Source organism: Urocampus carinirostris, chromosome 7 (assembly GCF_059441175.1).
Source record: "Urocampus carinirostris isolate Australia breed hairy pipefish chromosome 7, RoL_Ucar_1.0, whole genome shotgun sequence".
NCBI classification, from domain to species: Eukaryota; Metazoa; Chordata; class Actinopteri; order Syngnathiformes; family Syngnathidae; genus Urocampus; species Urocampus carinirostris.
In genome coordinates, this window is record NC_142355.1 from 16,012,570 (window position 1) to 16,032,899 (window position 20,330).

Genomic DNA, 20,330 nt, shown 5'->3' on the forward strand with positions numbered 1-20,330 from the left:
ATTTTGTGGGAGATTTTAATTTTTAAAGTGTGTCGGTTCTTATTTCTACTAAGGACGTTGAGTTTTTAATCATCATTAGTGGGCAAATATGAAATACTGTAGTGGCCAAAACCATGACCTAAATATATATATATATATATATATATATATATATATATATATATATATGTACATAAACACTTTGAATTGAATTGAATTGAAAAATAGACTCATCACAGAAACATCAAAATCAGTCTGAAACAAGATACTGGGAAAATATGAAGCCGGGTAGCTCACCAAAGTCATCTTGCAGCCATCACATTCAATAATAATACGCAGCCATGGTCCTCTTACATCCGTGATGGTGGTAAATCCAACCGTGTAAAATATTTACAAATTGCAAAACACAATAATGCCGACAACTAAAAGAAAAAAATCAGCCGAGAAGCATCTGTGCATAGATGGACGTTGCATCTCGCTAGCTGTCTGTTTAGCCCCATAACTCTTACATATACAGACGAGTTAAAAAATATTTTCTCAAGGCCTTAGAGCTACCTAACTCTTGATTTACATCTTTTTCAGCCAACCAACTGCAGACTTTGTTTGGCCCCGCTTTGGCCCATATATCTTTTTATTTTTTTATATTCCCCCCTCATTATTTGATGCTGAAAAGCACTCTGGACTTGTCGTAAAGACTTATTATAAACGCAAACTTTATCAAATATGATTCCTGTAGAAAATTTTCAAATTATTTTCCTTCCTCCCTGGGCAAAAGAGAACAGTTGTATTCACTCATAGTGTAAGTTTGTGCTTCTAACAAGCAAAATTTGTAAACAGACATAGCAGTGATGTACACCTTTAAGGCAAAACAGGTGTGGTACTTTGTACTACGTAAGTGTCATAAATGACATCATCCTTTATTTGCTAAAAATGTGAAAACAACTTTGGAAAAGGCATGAGGTTATTTACTTGTCAAGTAAATAATTCATTTTGATTGTGCCCAGAAACCGGAAGGAAGTTTTTTGATTGGTTTGACTGCACTGGTGCTTGTAAAGTTATGATGCTGTTCCACAATTTACATATTTATCTGTGTCCCATTCATTAAAAAAAAATCTGAGTTACACCAAAATTGGGAAAATCGAACCGCAAAATGACGGGGAATACTGCATTTAGACATCCACCGAAAGACTCAAGAGAAGGGATCGGTACTTGAACTCCGCCTTGTATGAAATAAATACTTTAAGGCTTTGACTATTACTTGTAACATCGCTAGTTGAACGGGGGAGCCTGTGATGGGAGGAAAATGGGCCATAAAACACTTCTGGCAGGTTCCTGAATTATTAAGTGTGATCTTAAGTCAGTGCTGTGCTCTAAAGTATTCACCGACACTGTCACATGCTCACGCTGACCCTGCAGCCTCAGGACAAGATTGCTATGATTGGTCGGAATTTTAAACACGCATGTCAAAAGCAGAGTGATACAACCGCACGATGTGGTTGGAATTACTCATGAGTCCATTGAGAAAATGACAGAGGTACACAAAAAGCATTAGCTAAGGAGGTAGAGCGCTCGTCTAGGGATCAAGAGGTCGCTGGTTTGATTCCCCGCTCCTCCGTGTTATATGTCGAAGTTTCCTTGAGCAAGACACTGAATCCGTAATGCCCCCGATAGCAGGTAGTTGCCTTGCATGGCTGACGCTGCTATCGGTTAGTTAGTGTGAAAAAAGGGAAAAGTGTGAAGCACATTGTAAAGCCCTTTGGGAGGTCTTCATTGACTTGCAAAGTGTGATATAAATGCAGACCATTGACATTAAAAAGCAAGTAACAAAGGCACCGTCAAAATAATTGACTTAGAAGTACCAAACATGAAATACAATGGCTAATACAAAACAACTTGATTTTGTGAAGCTAATAAAAAACACTGACAAATCTGAAAAGTGTGTGAATTATTTTACAATCCCTTAAGCCAAAAGGGAGTGTGTCAGGAATCAATCATTCCTGCTGCCCAACAATTGCATAGGTGACTTGCAGAATCTTTTAGCCAGCCACATTAACAAGTCACTTAGCTGTTTGATTTTCCAAATTCAGAGTTCACTCTTACCAAACCAGATAAGAAAAAGCAGCTCTTTAATTGCTTGTTCAAACCTTTTTTTAATCTTGTAAACAATAGGCCTGAAAGTGGAGGATTGTGCTTTGACTACAACAAGCTGTTTTTTTCTCTATTTGCATGAAAATATCCTCAGTAACCTGAAGGTGACGATAATAAATTAAGTCTCCATAAATAGTTCTAAAAATAATATCGTCCATTAGCCAGCCAGTCTCTGATTGACCACATTTGTCAAAAGATCGAATGAAGTCATTTCACTACAGCACCCTATGCGGAATTATTTCCTTTTAAACTGACAAGTCTCACATTTAAACTCCGACACCAGAGAAATAGGAGCCATTGATCAAGCCCTTTACTCTTGTTTTAAGAATCACTTTGTCTCGCTGTTTCCTTTTTAGGAATAGTGGCATTAAAGATAATGCCAAAGAAAAGTGCAGGTGATGTCATGGTGAAACGTTCCGGACACCTGGTCTACGGAATCTGTGTCACGTCTTTACAAAGAAGTGGAGCCAACTGCGAGAAAAAAGGCACACAATAGCTACTATTGCTTGAAGGCAAATGGTTCGATTAACAAAAACACCCCGTACAAAATACTGTAACACACAAAACATATGGTGACCAACTCACAAATCAAATCACATAAGAAATTCACCTAACCCCGAAAACCAAAATAAAAACACAGTAATACATATATACATATATGTATATACATTGATGACTTGGCAGCTACAGGGAAAAGTTATTCCTCACAAGCAAAAAATTAGCCGAATGGCAGCCCCACAGTGCAGAGTTCCAGGGTTCAATTCCAGCGACCGCAGAATCATCATGCAGAGTTTGCATGTTCTCCCTGCGCCTGTGTGGGTTTACTCCGGGCACTCGGGTTTCCTCCCACATTCCAAAGAAAACATGCATGTCAGGTTAATTGGAGGGTCCTTAGGTGTGAATGAACAAGTGAATTGTCTGTCTCCTTGTGCCCTGCAAATGTCTGGAAACCAGTTCAGGGTGTTCCTTGCCCACTGCTCAAAGAGGTCTGGGATGGGCTCCAACACCACCGCGACCCAACTGATGATAGGCAGTGCAGAAAATGGATAAACGGATGGATGGATCTTCTTCTATCTTTAAAAAACATATGTCAGTTCAATTGGCCGGTCCAAATTGTCCTGAGGTGAATGATAGAGTGAATTTGTGTCCGTCTCTATGTGCCCTGTGACTGTCTGAAAACCAGTTCAGGGTATCTCCTGCCTACTGTCCAAAGACAGCTAGGCTTGGCTCCGGCACCCCCATGACCCTAGTGAGGATCAGCAGCGCCAGAAATGGATGGATGGATGGATGGTGGGATCATTGTTCCAAAAAATGTCACGCAGTCACTACTGTACTAGTATGCGGTATAAATTGTCACAGCTGACAGAAAGATCCATCTCAACTCTAATTGCTTGCTAACATACAAAAGGAACTGTGAAGTTTAAGTATGGGTAAACTCTGGAGCTCTCAAAGTTAACTTAAAACAGTGTGAAATCTTGCTAGCTGCCATGTTTGTGCCAAGAAACCCTCTCAGTAGTCTCTACAGTACTTGTCTTTCCACACCCAAAAGTAGGCTGGGCTGGGAGGAACCCCGGATAATCTGGTAGAGGTAGAGCTACTGAAATCAAGTTTTAATAAGGCTCCCTGAAGCATTCATGCACTTTGGATATTTTCATCAAGACAGCAAATTTTGTCTCAATTAAGTAGTTGAAATAACAGCCACAGAACTCACACCTAAATAAAGTTTCACAGATGCATTAAAAACTATATGGTATAACTCCACACGTTTAAAATAAAAAGATGCATCCGTCCATTCTGTGTTTTTTATGTGGATTCAGTAGAACTAAGAATAGTTTGAGGTCAGAGCAAACTAAAGGGAAAACCAAGACAAACAAGCAAACACACAAAGAATGTTGCAGCTTAGATTTACAGCCGTCCGTGCTGTGCTGAAAACAAGATGCACAAGAGTTTGAAACAGCCAAAATAGGGAAGTATTTGGAATGTTTTTCTAGGTCTCCTGGTGCTCATTAACTTTCATTAATGTTCAACCAGCCTGCGAACGAGACACAAGTCCAAAATAAATCGATAGACCGGTGACATCGGTGACAGTGACCTACGTACTGTCCTTGTCGGTTAAGGCTGTTCACTGGCAATGCCTCTTGTTTGTTTTTTGTTGTTTCAAACAGTTTACTCCTCAGGTTTACCCGAAATATGTCATGCTGTCTCATTTAAAAAGGAAAATAAGATTCTCCCAAAAGAAACTAAAAGCTTATTTTCACTGCCATATAGAGAGATTTCAATGCATCAGCATTGCTGTGCACTGAGCTGAATGTAGATGAAGAACAGAGCATGACAGATAGCCCTAATGCATTAGCATATCACTTCAGCAGTGAACGCTCTACTCTGCCACAAGGCGAACATGATTTACTCAGCCGCCATCGTTGTGTTCTAAATTATTTGTATTCACCATCTACTTCAGTCTCAATCCAGATTTTTGTGAGCGAGGCAAATATGACGCCTTGAGAATCAGGGATGATTTAATCAACACTGTGCAAGTGGTGAGACGGGCTGTTCAATATAGGAGATCCCCAGGTTACAGCATAGCTAACTCAATTATTTCCATGTGAAAATGTAGAATTGAATGTTTTTTTTACCCCTAGTTGAGCATTTTTCCTCACCATACAACATCAACAACATCCTGCATATGGCTGTACAAACCACATGCCTTGTAAAACTGGAATATGCTATTTATTGGTCAACATTGTGTAAGATTCTGGTCTGCCATTGGCTTGCGCAAAGGCATCATTAAAGTTTAGCTATGGGTGTCGAGACTATCAGTGACAGTAAAGTGAGAAGAAAGAAGATGATAAAAATGGAAACAAAGCTTGGGATAATGACAAAATACAGTATGAAAAAGACGCAGGCAATGTAAGCCTCGCTAAGTAATGTGACCATAACCAATCAATAATCGAGACAATTATTAAGAATAAGCAACACAGTTTACTCAGGACATGACAATCCTCGCAAGTTAAAATATCTATTTCAATCTACCGTCTCATCATCCATCTTCATCCACTCTACCAGTTCAAGTCACATCGAACTTAAGGTAAATTAAATGTTATTTTTCAATTGCATGTGTTTAATTTTCCAACTGAATTAATATGATTTTCTAATGATATACATATGTATTACATATCAGTAGTACATACTATACTGGACTGTCTCAGAAAATTAGAATATTGTGATGTGTTGTTGTTGTTATTGCTCCAGCGAAGGTCGGGGGGTCCCGTCCCTGTGCGTTGAGCCGACCAGATGAACCAGGTTTTTCCAATGCTGGCGGTCTTGTGCCAGCTGTTCTGCATCCTCTACGGCAACTCCGTGTTGTTGGAGGTCGCCCGCAACGACGTCGAGCCATCGAGTGCGGGGTTTCCCTCGTGGTCGTCTCCAGCCTGCGGCCTTTGGGTCAAACTGGAGAATGGCTCGTGTCGGATGGTCTGGTGGTAGACGAAGGACATGGCCAAACCAGCGGGTGCGGCGTTGTGCGACCAAGGAAGATGCTTGGGGCTGGCACGTGCGGGCTCTGAGCTCTTTATTGGAGACTCGCTGGGGCCACCTGATGTTCTCGATGGTTCTGAGAGCCCTGCTATCAAAACCATCGATTCTTGTGGCCAGGGTGTCGTTCAGGGGCCATGTTTCTGAGCCATAAAGCAGGATAGGGAGTACGGCGAGGTTGTAAATGCGGAGCTTCGTCTTGCGTGCGATGGTCTGGTGCCGCCAGAGTGGTTTCCAGAGAGACTGCAGAGCAGATGCTGCCAGGGCTCTTCTGCGGAGAATCTCTGGTTTTAGGTCCCCATTGTCTGTCACCATGGACCCCAGATATACAAAGCTCTTGACAGGCTCTACGATGTCGCTACCAATTTGGATGGGAGGTGGATCTGGTCCATCACCGACATACATGAACTTGGTTTTCGTCCAACTCACTTGCAGGCCAAGCCGCGCTGCCTCTTCGCTGTAAATGCCCAGAGCGTCTCTCAGCTGGCTGTAGGAAGTGCTGAGAATGATGGTGTCGTCAGCATACTCCAGGTCAGTCAGGTGGTAGTTGCCGAAAGACACTCCGGGGATGCGCTCACTAACCCTGAACATCAGATGGTCGATGATGCAATTAAAAAGGTCGGGAGCAGCCACACAGCCTTGGCGAACGCCGCTGGAGATAGCAAACCAGTCGGAGTCAATGCCGTTGATACGGACACAGCTCTCTGTGTTGCTGTAGAGCAGCTTGAACAGGGCTATGATCTTGGGTGGTGCTCTGAGAGCTTGGAGGATGTTCCACAGTGAAGAGTGGCAGACGGTGTCAAAGGCGGCCTTCAGATCAATGAATCCGATATATAGATGGCGATCTTTACGGAATTCACGGGTCTTTTCTATCAGCAAACGGACGGCAGAGATGTGGTCCGTTGTGGAGCGGTTGGGCATAAAGCCAGCCTGCTGGGGACGGCGGCAGCTTCTGATTGCTGGAAGGGCACGGCTGAGCAAGATCCTGGTAAAGACCTTGCCCGGGATGGAGAGTAAGGTTATGCCTCTGTGGTTTCCACAGACAAGCCTGTCGCCCTTGCATTTCCAGAAGGGCAAGATGACTCCTCTGGTCCAGTCGGTGGGCAGCTGCTCCGATTCCCACACCTGGTTGAATAGGCGGGTTAGCCACTCCACCATGCCATCACCGCCGGCCTTGAGCATCTCGCCGGTAATGGCACAGATGCCGGGGGCTTTCTTGGTGTTCAGCTTCTTCAGAGCAGCTCTCACTTCCTCGGGTGTTACGGGGTCTGTGCAGCAGGTGTCGTTAGGAGGTGCTGTGCTCGCAGCCCGTAGGAGGGTGGGATCAGCCGGGATGGTGCTGTGCTGCAAGAGGAGGCTAAAGTGCTCCTTCCAGCGCTCGAGGCAGTTGGCTTCTGTCATGATGAGGTTGCCGTCTGAGTCCTTTACCAGGGCTGTCTTTATGTGTGGGCCGCTACGGGCTTGGCGTAGTAGACTGAATACGCGGCTCATGTTGTTGTTGTTGGCCGCGGACTCAAGCTGTTGGGCTTCTGCCTGCCAAAACCTCTCCCTATCTTCAGCAATGGCCACATTGCGCAGGCGATTCAGTCTCCGATACTCTGTGAGGTCGCCTCGGAGTCGGGCCTCACGCCGCTGGTCTATGATGTTTAGTGTCCTCTCTGATATCCAGGGCTTTCTCGGGGAGGATCGCGGGCGTCCGAGGACATTGTGAGCAGACTGGAGGACACTTTCCTTGAAGGCCGCCCAGTCTGTCAGCTTGTCAGGAGCCAGGGTATCAAGAGAGCGGCGGATGGAGCAACTGAAGTCTCTGGCGATGTTGGGGTCGCTGAGTCGGGAGGAGTCGGGGCGAGGCAGAGTCTTGTGCTGGTTGGCTCGGAGCTTTAGCTTGAGCTGGGCCACCAGCAGACGATGGTCTGTGTTGCCAAGCTGTGCTCCTCTGAACACCCGGCAGTTGGTTACAAACGACTTCCAGCGTCGTGATATCAGGATGTGGTCCAATCCCTTCCTGGTTCTGCCATCTGGGCTGTACCACGTCCAGTGATGGATGCATTTCCGGGGAAACCAGGTGTCAGCAACACAAAGGTTGTTTTGGTGGCAGAGGAGGAGGAGGCGGTTGCCATTGTCGTTTGTTGTGCTGTCAACGAAGGTGGTGCCGACAGGTGAGCCGGGGGACCGATCAATGCTGGATAGAGTGGCGTTGGCATCAGTGAGGATGATGGTGACGTCGTGTGGTGGGGCTTGGTTGACAGCCTGGTGGAGTTGGTCAAAGAACGCGTCCTTCGCATCCTCATCAGCGACATCGGTGGGGGCGTAGGCGACGATCACTGTCATCTTGCCGTGATGGTGGAGGAATCGAGCAGACAGTAGTCTGTCACTTATTGGTGTCCAGCTGATGAGGGACCTCCGGAGGGCTTTTGGAATGGCAAGAGCCACACCGTAAAGGCCGGTCCGACTCTCGGGGCCACTCCAGATGTAGCAATGGTTGCCAGCTGTTGTTTCACCATTGCCTTGCCATCGTACTTCACAGAGCCCTGCCATGGTGATGTTATAGCGACAGAGCTCTCGGGACAGCAGGGTGGCAGCTCCGGGGCGAAGGAGTGTCTGGACATTCCAGGTGGCGACACGGGTCTTATGACGAAGATCGATCCGTACTCGTTGGTCAGGGGCAGGCTGGGGTCCGTTACCGTGTTGGTCAGTCCGGCTTCTTTCTCTGGTCAGTTTCGTAACAAAGTGTGTTTCTCCTGGGTGAGTTGTTAGCCCTCCGCAGGATAGTCGGTTGGTGGGGCTGCCACCTCACAGCGTACCGACACGCTGGGGTCTTTGTTTGTCTGGAACCTACCCCGGAGACCGGCCCGCCATGGGTGACCCTACCAGGAGCAAGCTCCCGACGGTATCGCTCTCCAGGGTCACTGGAACACGCAAGCCCCCTCGCCGCATCAAGGCCAGACCCATCCGAGGGGGAATATTGTGATAAAGTTCTTTATTTTCTGTAATGCAATTAAAAAAACAAAAATGTCATACATTCTGGATTAAGTACACATCAACTGAACTATTTCAAGCCTTTTATTATTTGAATATTGCTGATTTTGGCTTACAGCTGAAAAAAACTCAAAAATCCTATCTCAAAATATTAGAATACTTCCTCAGACCAAGTGAAAAAATAATTTTATAACAGCAAAACTAAATCAAACATTTGAAAATGTTCATTGATGCACTCAGTACTTGGTTGGGAATCCTTTTGCACGGATTACTGCATCAATCCGGCGTGGCATGGAGGCAATCAGCCTGTGGCATTGCTGAGGTGTTATTGATGCCCAGGATGCTTCGATAGCGGCCTTCAGCTCATTTGCATTTGTAGGTCTGGTGTCTTTCATCTTCTTCTTAACTATACCCCACAAATTCTCGATGGGGTTCAGGTCAGGGGAATTAGCAGGCCAATCAAGGACAGTGATGCCATGGTCAGTGCACCAGTTACTGGTGGTTTTGGCACTGTGGGCAGGTGCCAGATCATGCTGGAAAATGAAATCCTCATCTCCATAGAGCTTTTCAGCAGATGGAAGCATGTAGTGCTCTAAAATCTCTTGGTACACAGTTGCATTTACTCTGGACTTGATGAAACACAGTGGACTAACACCAGCAGCTGACATGGCTCCCCAAACCATTGCTGACTGTGGGAACTTCACACTGGATTTCAAGCAACTTGGATTTTGCTCCTCTCCAGCCTTTCTCCAGACTCTGGCGCCTTGACTCCCAAATGAAATTCAAAACTTGCTTTCGTCTGAAAAGAGGACTTTGGACCACTCTGCAACTGTCCAGTGCTTCTTCTCCATAGCCCAAGTCAGACGCTTCTTCCGTTGTCTTGAGTTCAGAAGTGGCTTGACCATGGGAATACGGCTATTGTAGCCCATTTCCCGGACACGTCTGTGAACTGTGGCTTTTGATACCTGGACTCCAGCTTCAGCCCACTGTCTTTGAAGCTCCCCCAAATTCTGGAAGCGGCTCTTCGTCACAATTTTGTTAAGGCTGCGGTCATCTCTCTTGGTTGTGCAGCGTTTCCGGCCACATTTTTCCCTTCCAAGAGACTTTTTGTGGATATGCTTTGAAACTGCACTCTGTGAACAGCCTGCTCTTTGAGAATTTTCCTTTTGTGTCTTACCCTCCTGATGGAGGGTATCAATGATGGTCCTCTGGACAGCAGTCTTCCCCATTCTTGTGATTTAGTTTACTGAACCAAGCTGAGTGTTTTTAAGGCTCAGGAAACCCTCGCAAGGTGTTTCGAGTTAATTAGATGATTCAGGTGATTAGTTGAATAGCCTACTTGTATACTTTTTCATGATATTCTAATATTTTGAGATAGGATTTTTGAGTTTTCTTAAGCTGTAAGCCAAATTCAGCAATATTAAAATAATAAAAGGCTTGAAATAGTTCAGTTGATGTGTAATGAATCCAGAATGTATGACATTTTTGTTTCTTTAATTGCATTACAGAAAATAAAGAACTTTATCACAATATTCTAATTTTCTGAGACAGTCCAGTATACTATATATTTACTAATGTTTGGTGTGTGTATACAATTTTAATCTATTTTTGCAGGGGGTGCAAGGGTTGGTAATGCATTGACTGATTACCATACTTTCAATATTACCTCAGAACGAATGAATGATGTATCCGGGGGTTCGACTGGTATATTGGAATGTGTTGGTTGGTTCATTTCAACGGACTTGCATCATGACGCAAAGGGAATTTGCCACTTGAGACAGAGAGTCTTTGAACTGCTATCCGTCCATTTTTAATAGCGCTTATCCTGTCAGGAGGAGCTGAATCGAAGTGGATGTCGGTCAAAGGGAAGACTACAACCTTACGCTCTGGAACTGTTCTCTAGTCAGAAACAGGCAACATGTCACACTCACATTGATTCCATACCTGAGTGGGAATTGAAACCAGGCTGACACAGAAGTCCATAAAACGAGCTGTTGGATTGAAGTTATGATGTATAATGAAAAAATGGAATATGGCTCTCCGTTTGGATTACAGTTTTTCCTGTTCGTCTGAATATGCATTGTATGTGTAGGAATCTCGGTAATTGTCTTTTGTCCAGTACAACAGTGCTTTTGTCTGAAGCAGAAATGCATCCATTCATTCATCCACTTTTGCCATTATTAGAGGGGAAAAATTAAATATAGAGTATCATTATTAGCTTATGTTGACATTTAAAAAAAAAAAAAAATCTCCAATTGAGGCCTCAAAGATAATATATATATTTTTTTATACAACAGTTTTCCAGACTAATACCAACACTTGACAAATGTTACCATAAACAGATACCATTAGCCCATAAAATTGAAATCCTTAAGCAGGAGATGCTTAATGTTTTTAAAGAATGACCCCACAAAATATTTTCATTAAAGGCACATTGTCTTTTAAACAGCACCTCCTAGTTGTAAAAATACTAAATGCGGTAAAGAAAAACATTGTTGTTTTGGAATAATGAGCAGAAATTACATGAATTATCATATAAACTTGGAATTATTTAAATACAAGCAATGTGTATTTATTTTACATAACATGAGGTTAAAAGGAACTGACTGTCAGAACCAGAACAGATACAGAACCCAATCGCGTGACGTTCTCACACAAGCTTTTTATTTTATGGGAAATGTGGAGTCATGCACGTTAGGAAGCCGGTCTGGCGTGGAAGAACAGGACGCCAGAGACCGAAAAGATTGAGAACAAATCAGGGTAACGAAAATAAACAGGAGAAACTAGACGGGAACCAAAACTGGAGAAACTAACCAACAGGACAAGAATAGACCAAAAACAAAACTGGAACCCGAAATAAAACTGTACAAAAATAAACGGGAACAATACCGGACTGCAGATATCACAGGAAAACAGGACAGAACCCACGTCTTGTGGGGCAGAAGTTCGTTGACGGGCTGACACTCAAGCAAGAGAGCGTTGAGCTTTATATACACAGAAAGTCAATCTCTAAACAAGCCGCAGCTGGCACAACACGGGCGGGGTCAATTGGGCACCATGGCAACCGTGACACACAAGGGCAGGGCCAATTGGGCACCACGGCAACCGTGACACACACGGGCACGGCCAAGTGGGCGCCATGGCAACCATGACATACACGAGCACGGCCAAGTGGGCGCCATGGCAACCATGACACTGACATGGTTGTCTGATATCTTGCTGCAAAGGCTAACCCCCCAAAACAAAAACCTTGTGAAAGAAAAAATGGTGCGGATCGGTCACTTGCAGTCTCCATAGTTTGTATTCTTCATTTTTATTTGCACTACACTATACAGGGACAAACAGTGGTCAAATATTAGACAGTGTCTTTTTAATATTTTATGATTTGAATATGAACACAAATTTTGCATGGGCCCCAGCACCCCCGCAACCCTACTGAGGATAAGCGGTGCAGATAATGGATGGATGGATGGATGGACACATTTTGCCAATTCCTTTAGTGAGTAAAATGACAAGCACCCGCCTCAAGAATTGTTTTTTTTTTAAGTTACATTGTTGTGATAGTGCAATATTAACTTTTCAATGATAAAAAAATAAAAACCTTTAAAATATATATATTTTGTAATCCACAGTAAAAAAAAAAGTCCGCAACACACAGCTTAACTCTACACAGTGTCCATTTAATATTGTTTTTTTTTTAAATATTGTAAGATTCTTTTGATTTCAGGTTCTTGAGTTTTGAATGGCAACTAAAAGGCAGTCAATACTGGTACAGAGATATCACAAATACTGATACCTTAATTATGAGTTTTATTTGCACTGAGATTGTTGTTATAGTATTGTACTCACTCGTCCCTATTAATATTCTTTATTGAATCAATTATGAATCCAGATCCAGTGCCCCAGCCACTCCACCTGGGAAATTAAACGAGTGAACATTGGAATAACAAGGTTATCGTCCATGCATCTGTGAGCAACCAGCGCCTCACCTCCCGTTAGCTCGGATCACTCATCGCACCTCCGCCTCAGCCCATATTTTGCACTCCGGCACAACAGAAACAAAGTGAATAATTTAGAGGCATACAAAGCTGCACGAGCACTGAGCTCCTTCAATGCATAGTGCCGAGTCAGAACCTCTGATGTTCAGGTGCAAGGGGAATGGTTCTCTGAGGGAGGCGACAGGACCCTCACGGGTAACCGAGCATAGAGCTGGAGAAGCAGTGAGTAAATGTGATAACAGAAAGCAGACAACGTGTTCCATGCTACTTCACACCTTGTAAAGCAAATGTCACAGACATTCATCAACTCTAGAACCTCCCGGGACGGGTTTTTCTTTTAACGCTCTCAAACGTGTTTGTGCCATTTCCCTTTCCACTAAGGGCTTTTTTGGTAATTGATTATACAAGTAGCAAAGTATTAGACACGAAGGGACAATGTGTATTTTGAGCGGCGTCCTTTGCTTATTTTCAGTTCGTGTTTTATGGCTCCTTAGATGAGCTCAGTTTGAAATTCAATTCAACTTTGCTAACTTGTTATATAGTGAAGGCCATTCGGAAAGCGTGTTGAATAATATTTCTTGATTTTATTACAGTTCGCTACTGGAGTGCCACATAATGAAACAATGAGGAGTATTTGAACGTCTCTGTTAAATTAACCCAGATTTAATAGGTCAACATTTTACATTTAAACTATGGAGTTATACTCTCTGTGTTATTTATTAAATCAAATCAAAGCTGCATTGAAAAGTTTATGACAATTGACAACATTAACTACAATCATACATTCATTCCCCGAACCGCTTATGCTAACTAGAGTTTTGATTTGAGTGTTCTAGAGCCCATCCCAGTTGACATTGGGAAATGGGCAGGGGACACCATGGACAGGTTGTCAGCCAATCACAGGGCACCTAGAGGTATTTATCAAACTAAAAGGTTGCTCCGTATGTCATGATTGCTGAGTCGGGGCACCTGCGACTGCCCTTTTGGCGCCAACAGCCACGAGACCTGATTGGCTAATTGGCCGTCAGACCGTCTGCGAACCTATGCTCTCAGCTAGGCAAGCTTTTGTACTCTCCGACATTATGCTGCCCTGTTTTCCTGCCTGATACCTGTAGCCGACCTTTTTCTGGACCCGTTTCTGCTTTTGCTCCTGCGTCCCGGCCATCAACCTGTTTTGCCCTGTTTCCTGCCTGATACCTGTTGCCGACCTCTTTTCTGGACCCGTTTCTGTTTTGCTCCCCCGTCCTGGCCATCGACCTGTTTTCTCGCTGTCAACGACTACCCTCGCTCGATACAGGAGTGCCACTTCCGCGTTCCTGCCATCTGCTACCCATGACCGATGATCATCGGATCGTGGATGCAAGCACTGCTCTCTTTATTAATAAAAACTGAGTAAAGCGAACGCTATTGGGTCCTGTCTCTGTTCCTGGTCTGTGACACCATGTAAAGTCATTGACTGTGAGGTGTGGTAGGCGTGCCTTGCAAACGTATGTTTACATACAGTACGTCCAAATGATTGACCTGGAAAAATATATATAATCAACAGCTAGATTGCAGGCTGATGGAATCCAATTAACTCACCCTCAGCCAGCAGGATGGAGATGGGTTTACTTGTGCATTATCACATGGCTTTGGGATTTCAATAACACCAAGTTGTTCTTTGTACCCCAGGGTAGTTTTTTTAAATATTTATTTATACCATCCATGCAGAAATCTTGTTTGAACCCCGAGCACGCACGAGCATAAATTCATGTGGTCTTTTAGAGCAGAATTTCTCAAATAGGGAGAACACTTGGGCGGTTTGCTGATTTTAATTATTCCATCATTTGAATAAAAACAGGCAGATCATTTTTTCTCATTTGAATTATTCTTTTTAATATTTTTCAGGGAAAAACAGGATATAATGTCGTGAAACGTTAAAAACAGGTTAAAAGTGTAGTAAAATCCCAAATTACAGCAAAATTGTGTTATATCCTGAACCATGGTAATAACAGAAGTGTTGGGCAATATAATCTAAGCATGGGAAAAAAACTGGTGCTGGGAATTAATTTTTGAATATTTAGACTGATAGTGTGCCTCAATTTCTTTTTTTTAAATAAAAATAAGTATGCCTTTTATCAAAAAGGTTGTAAAACATTGGTGTGATTAATATAAATCTTTCAGAAACTTACTAGCATGTAAAACCTACCTTACATTTGTTTTTTTATTTCTTGTATTCTTCTAACATCTGAATCTGAAGGCCTTCCTAGTAAAATGGTGCAACCCAACATGGCATACAACCAGTGTTCCCTCTAAGCTGCGCGCGTGCGCAATTGCGCACTGCTCGCGCATTCTCAGCGCACAAAAAAATCTAGCCAGCGCGCAAAAATGCGGGCTCAAAATTACTAATCAAGAAGCGACTTAAGTCAAACTTGCAGTGCATGAAAGTAAAAATACACGGGTTCCCCTGACGTTGTGTCCTAAATGCGGTATTTTGAAGTCGAGTCGAAGTACAACGAAGTTGAGTAAAGTTAGTAGAGTTTGTCGGGGAACCGGCTTCTTCGGCTCGGCTCACTAAAAGGAACCGGCTTTTTGGGGTCCTAGCTCTTCAGGTTGTTTTTGCTTCTTTAATCCCAACATGACCAAATATTATGTAAAATTATGCACAAAATGACCTAAAGGAAGGGGGGAATAGAACAAAAAAGAAAAAAAAATACCAAAATGAAAAAGTAGTGAAAAGCTGAGAAAAAAAGAAGGAAAAATTTAGAAAAAGCCAGAAAAAAAGAAAAGAAAGAAATGTAGGAAAAAAGTAAATAGAGAACAAAAAGAAAAAAGTAACAGCTCGGAAAAAATGAACACAATGAGATTTTTTTTTAAAGGAATTAAAACAAAGTAGAAAAAAACACGGGAAAAAGAAGAAAAAGTTTGTGTGGCATTCAGATAATTTCCAATTACATCAAGTGAATCTTGTTGCCAACATTGCACTTCCACTAAAAAATGTGATTAAGTACAGTTCTGTATCTTACAACCGACTAAATAAGCCCCCCAAAATGTTAATATTATGCAACAAAATATATCAGGAAATAAAAAGAAATGGATATCTTGGGAAAGAATTGTAAGAACAAACGACGTTTGTAGGTCGTACAACCTTTGCAATAGTACATGAGTCAATTCATTCAAAAGTGAAAATGAATTTTGCATTGCCGGAAACTCAGCATAATGTAACTTGGTGTCAAGTTTTGGACATGTTTGATAATTAATTATCTTGCCACACTTGGGATTATGGTTGCTCACTGCTGTTTCAAGCGCACTTTGTGTGAACGCTAACACCCGTGGAAAATTAGAGGGAACATTGCATACAACAATCATTTCAGAACTTTATTTAAACCTACACTACTGAATTGTTTTGAGAACATAACTTTACAATTGCCTCTATTGAAAAAAGTAGGGTGTGAATGTATTTTTCATGTTTCTTGCAGTATTTCAATCAAATTTAATTATTTATTTCAATTATTTTGTTTCCTAAACAAATTCTCTTTTTGATAAATCACACGAGAAGGTCACTTGCGATTGTTTGGGTTTTCTGTTTTTCCAACCAAAAATGGTTTGCAGTAGTTAAGGAATATTTGGCTTAAAACAAATAACATTTTACACCGCACACACTAGTTACCAAAAAAGTTAAGAATTACTGGGCTAAATCATCCCATTTCTAACACTTACCAGTTAATTGAATATAAAAGTACCAGTGAACAATTGCTATTCCAAAAACTTGATGACAGGGAGGTGACATTTTGGCTAGAACAACAGATGAGCCCAGAGAAAAAAGGAGTCATTCTAACTGACCTGTCTTTTATTTTGAATTTGCAGCCTCGGTAAGTAGAGGGGGAACCCGTTGGGGGGGGGGAAAGGCGGTTTCCTTAGGATTTTGCACAATTGGTCGAACAAAGTTCTGACCGAGAATTCATACACAAGGCTTAAAAATGGTCAACTTTAGGAATTATTTGCTACCATTGGAATTCATAAGTTGTATAATTTTGTATTTGAGGTATCAATAGACAATAAGACTGTTGGATTCTGATCTATTAATGAAACAGTTTAATATGTCTTTTCTAATTTTGACAAATAAATTAAATTGGCCACGTGTGCTTTGTGTAAGTATTTATAGAAGATAACCATTTACACTCATCTGGTTCTCTTTGCGTTTAGTATTTCACAATTTCCCCTTTGTTACTTCACAAACACAATAAAAGGCAAAATGGTGGAACACATATGCCCTAGAATCAGCTAAAAATTGCAATCAGCTTTTTATGAATTTCTGCACACTTATCTAAGACCCAAAGATTATCCCCGGCCTTGCCCTATAAGCCTTGCCTTTTCCATCCACAACCCTGGGGCCTCATGTGAAGCACACCACATACAGAAAATTAGCCACGCGCTAAAAGCCTTTGAAATCAATATTCTGTAGTAACCAAAGCGCCGTAGTGAATCCTCTTTTTCAATCCGATTCTCATGTTCTGACTCAGCATGTGGCACATGCACACACGACTGACATGTGAAGCTCATGTGCAAATGGAAAGCGGAAAAGAGAATGGCAAACTGTGCACCTGAAAGGAAAACATGAATTCAAACTCAGTTGGCTCTTCGATGCAGTGTTATTATTAATAATCAACGAATCTCTCAGGAAAGAATGAAATAACCCTGACAATTAGTGTGTGGTACATATATACTAAATATCAGGTTGAGTTTGACCATTTTTATTATTTGTATTGATCATCACGTTTAGATGCCTTTTCATTGTTTTGTTGCGAAGATGGTTGAGCTAAAATGTTTTTTTCCACATCTCAGTTTGCAAAGGAAACAGTCAATGGCAATCTAGCTTTAGTAATTCGGTACAATATTCCTCCATGCTCACAATGTATCTGTTCCTTAAACACTGTTTTAAGTAAATGTTAGCTAGATAGGAACCCTAGAGTAGACAACGTATCGGTACGACACGGATATACAGTCGTAATGCGCTCATGCAGTTTACTTCATCCAAGTTATTTTGATGTTGAAAAGCACTGCTGTAGTACAGAGACGAGTGATTCGCGTAAAAGCGGCCTTACTTTCTAAATAAGCATCATGTGTATTTGTTGTGGGGCAGCACGGCAGATGAGTGGTTAGCGCGTGTGCGAGGCACAGTTCCGAGGTCATGAGATTGAACCTTCCTGTGTGGAGTTTGCATGTTCTCCCCGTGCTTGCGTGGGTTTACTCTGGGCACTCCCGTTTCCTCCCACAGTCCAAAAGCATGCATATCAGGTTAATTGGTAGGTCCAAATTGTCCCTAGGTGTGAATGAGTGAGTTAGTTGTCTGTGTGCCCTGCAACTGGCTGGCAACCAGTTCAGGGTGTCCCCTGCCTACTTCCCGAAGATGGCTGGGATGGGCTCTGGCACTCCCGCGTCCCTGCTGAGGATAAGCGGTGCAGATAATGGATGGATGGATTGGTTGAGTTCTCTGGGACATTTCTGTTATATTATCCACCCCTAAGGCAAAGATGCCATAGTTCTATTCATCCAAACGGAAGGCAAGTCCACGCTTTTGGCAAGCGACGCACAAGAACAGTTTGCAAACACATGGGACACAGCAATGAGTACACATTTGAAGGGACAAGTAACAAGTAGGGTACTTCATTGATTTTTTTTTGAGGTGCATTGACAAAAGCATTCTTTATTTATTGTCAAAATCAAATTCAGAATAGTTGCCTATTTACATCACCCATGCTTGTCCCTCATCGTATTGCTAGCAAGCGGCTTCTACATAGGGTTTTTCGTTTGTCACTGGTCATGTGAACGATTTATTCGGAACACTTCAAAGAGCTTCCAGGACACAGAAAGCAGTTCTCCAAATAGCTTGAGCATACCGGCGTTCTTGAAGTGATGCTGTAATTTCATTAAGTATGGATTTAAGGGACCTTGTTTTCTCTGCAGGCGACTCTATCACCTCCACTGCCGCAAATGTTTTGGGGCGGCAGTAGCTCAGGAGGTAGAGCGATCGTTTTAGGATTAAGGGATCCCAGTTCGAATCCCGGCTTGTCCGTGTTACATGCCGAAGTGTCCTTGGGTAAGACACTGAACCCCCAATACCCCCAATAAGCAGGTTAGCGCCTTACATGGCTGCACAGATCACGGCCGCTTTTGGGAAATGTGAAGCACAATGTAAAGCGCTTTGGGAAGTCATTGACTTGAAAAGCGCTATATAAATGCAGATCATTTCATTTCAGATCATTTCATTTCATTTCATTTCATTTATCTACAGTATGTAACCTATTAATTTAGAAACTCCTTAATGCACCAAAAAAGTTGAACCAAGAAACGGCAAGGGAGTACTGTAGTTTTGTTGTATGTGGACTATTTTGGTTTCCTTGACTAGAATATCAGAAGTGGGAGCACGATATTTCTATCATGTCAAATTGCTTACATTGAGAATGGAAAATGCGTCGTATGTTGCGCTAGCTTTTCAGCCATGTCGTCCGGCACACCACTGATTTAGTTTCCTGCCACTTGAGCAAAATGAGTAATTCACAATCATTTGGATCAAACAGACCATGAGATAAATACTCAATAAAAATATAAAATTATAATGTATTATTTACAATTTAGGGAATGATCAAAAATCGTATTTCTTATCATGGAAACCACGGTAATATAATTGAATCTATCTGCCAAGTGCGATGGCAAAAAAAAAACATCCAACCAACAAAAACACCAAAATTATCAAATATATGAATAATTTCGGAATATCACGGTAATATAAATGAATCTATCTGCCAAGTGCGATGGCAAAAAAAAAACATCCAACCAACAAAAACACCAAAATAATCAAATATATGAATAATTTCGGAATATGTTTGCTCATTTATGAATTGATATTCCTTATTAAAAGAAAAATAATTATGAAAATGAGAACAATTGTATTCTTGAGTCTGGACTGAAAAAAAACGTTAAAAGCAAAATAGTGGATAAAACAACATGGTTGAATTTCCTTTCGTTTAATTTGCTTCCTGTAATTCATTCAAATATCAGTGTCTACGGATTAATTATCATTAACCGTTTTGTTTTCAACTGCAGCGAAAGAAAGAGAATTAATTCAATTAAACTAATCACCTCTTGAATGTCAAAATTAATACTCGGCACACTTGTATAATAAACAACAACAAAGACTATAGAGAGTCACACAAAGTCAGAATATGCAGTATATTGGTGTTGCTATTCAATTATGTTTTTATTATTAATGGAAAGAACAAGTTTGGCGACATGGCAGCTGAGTGGTTAGGGCCTCCGCTGCACAGTTCTGAGGTCATGGGTTTGAATCCAGCTACCAGCCTTCCTGTGCGAAGTTTGCATGTTATCCCTGTGCTTGCGTGGGTTTTCTCCGGGCACTCCAGTTTCCTCCCACATTACAAAAACATGAATGTCAGGTTGATTGGCCAGTCCAAATTGTCCCTAGGTGTGAATGAGCGAGTGAGTTGTTTGTGTGCCCTGCGAATGGCTGCCAACCAGTTCAGGGTCTCCCCTGCCCACTGCCTGACGAAAGCTGTGATGGGCTCCAGCATTTTGTAACTGAGACTTGACAGTTTAAACATTTTGGCCGTAGCACAAATTGTTGTTTGTCAGTAAAACTCGATCTGACTCCCAAATTGGTCTTGCTCCTTAGTCAGATAATTGAAGCTGATTCAA

At 42.2% G+C, this 20,330-nt stretch overlaps 1 protein-coding gene across 7 annotated transcripts in view; it reads right to left on the reverse strand.

The window, feature by feature from the left end:
* Positions 1–20,330, reverse strand: part of shank3a (SH3 and multiple ankyrin repeat domains 3a) — a 292,611-nt gene that overhangs the window by 249,195 nt on the left and 23,086 nt on the right. For 6 of the 7 annotated variants that reach the window (XR_015850861.1, XM_088339876.1, XM_088339877.1 and 3 more), the window contains exon 1: positions 277–772. The exons of the other annotated variant lie outside the window; for it this stretch is intronic. The gene's annotated coding sequence lies outside the window, so the exon portion shown is untranslated. Of the gene's footprint in view, positions 1–276; positions 773–20,330 lie in introns of those variants that run through there. 7 annotated transcript variants of the gene reach the window in all.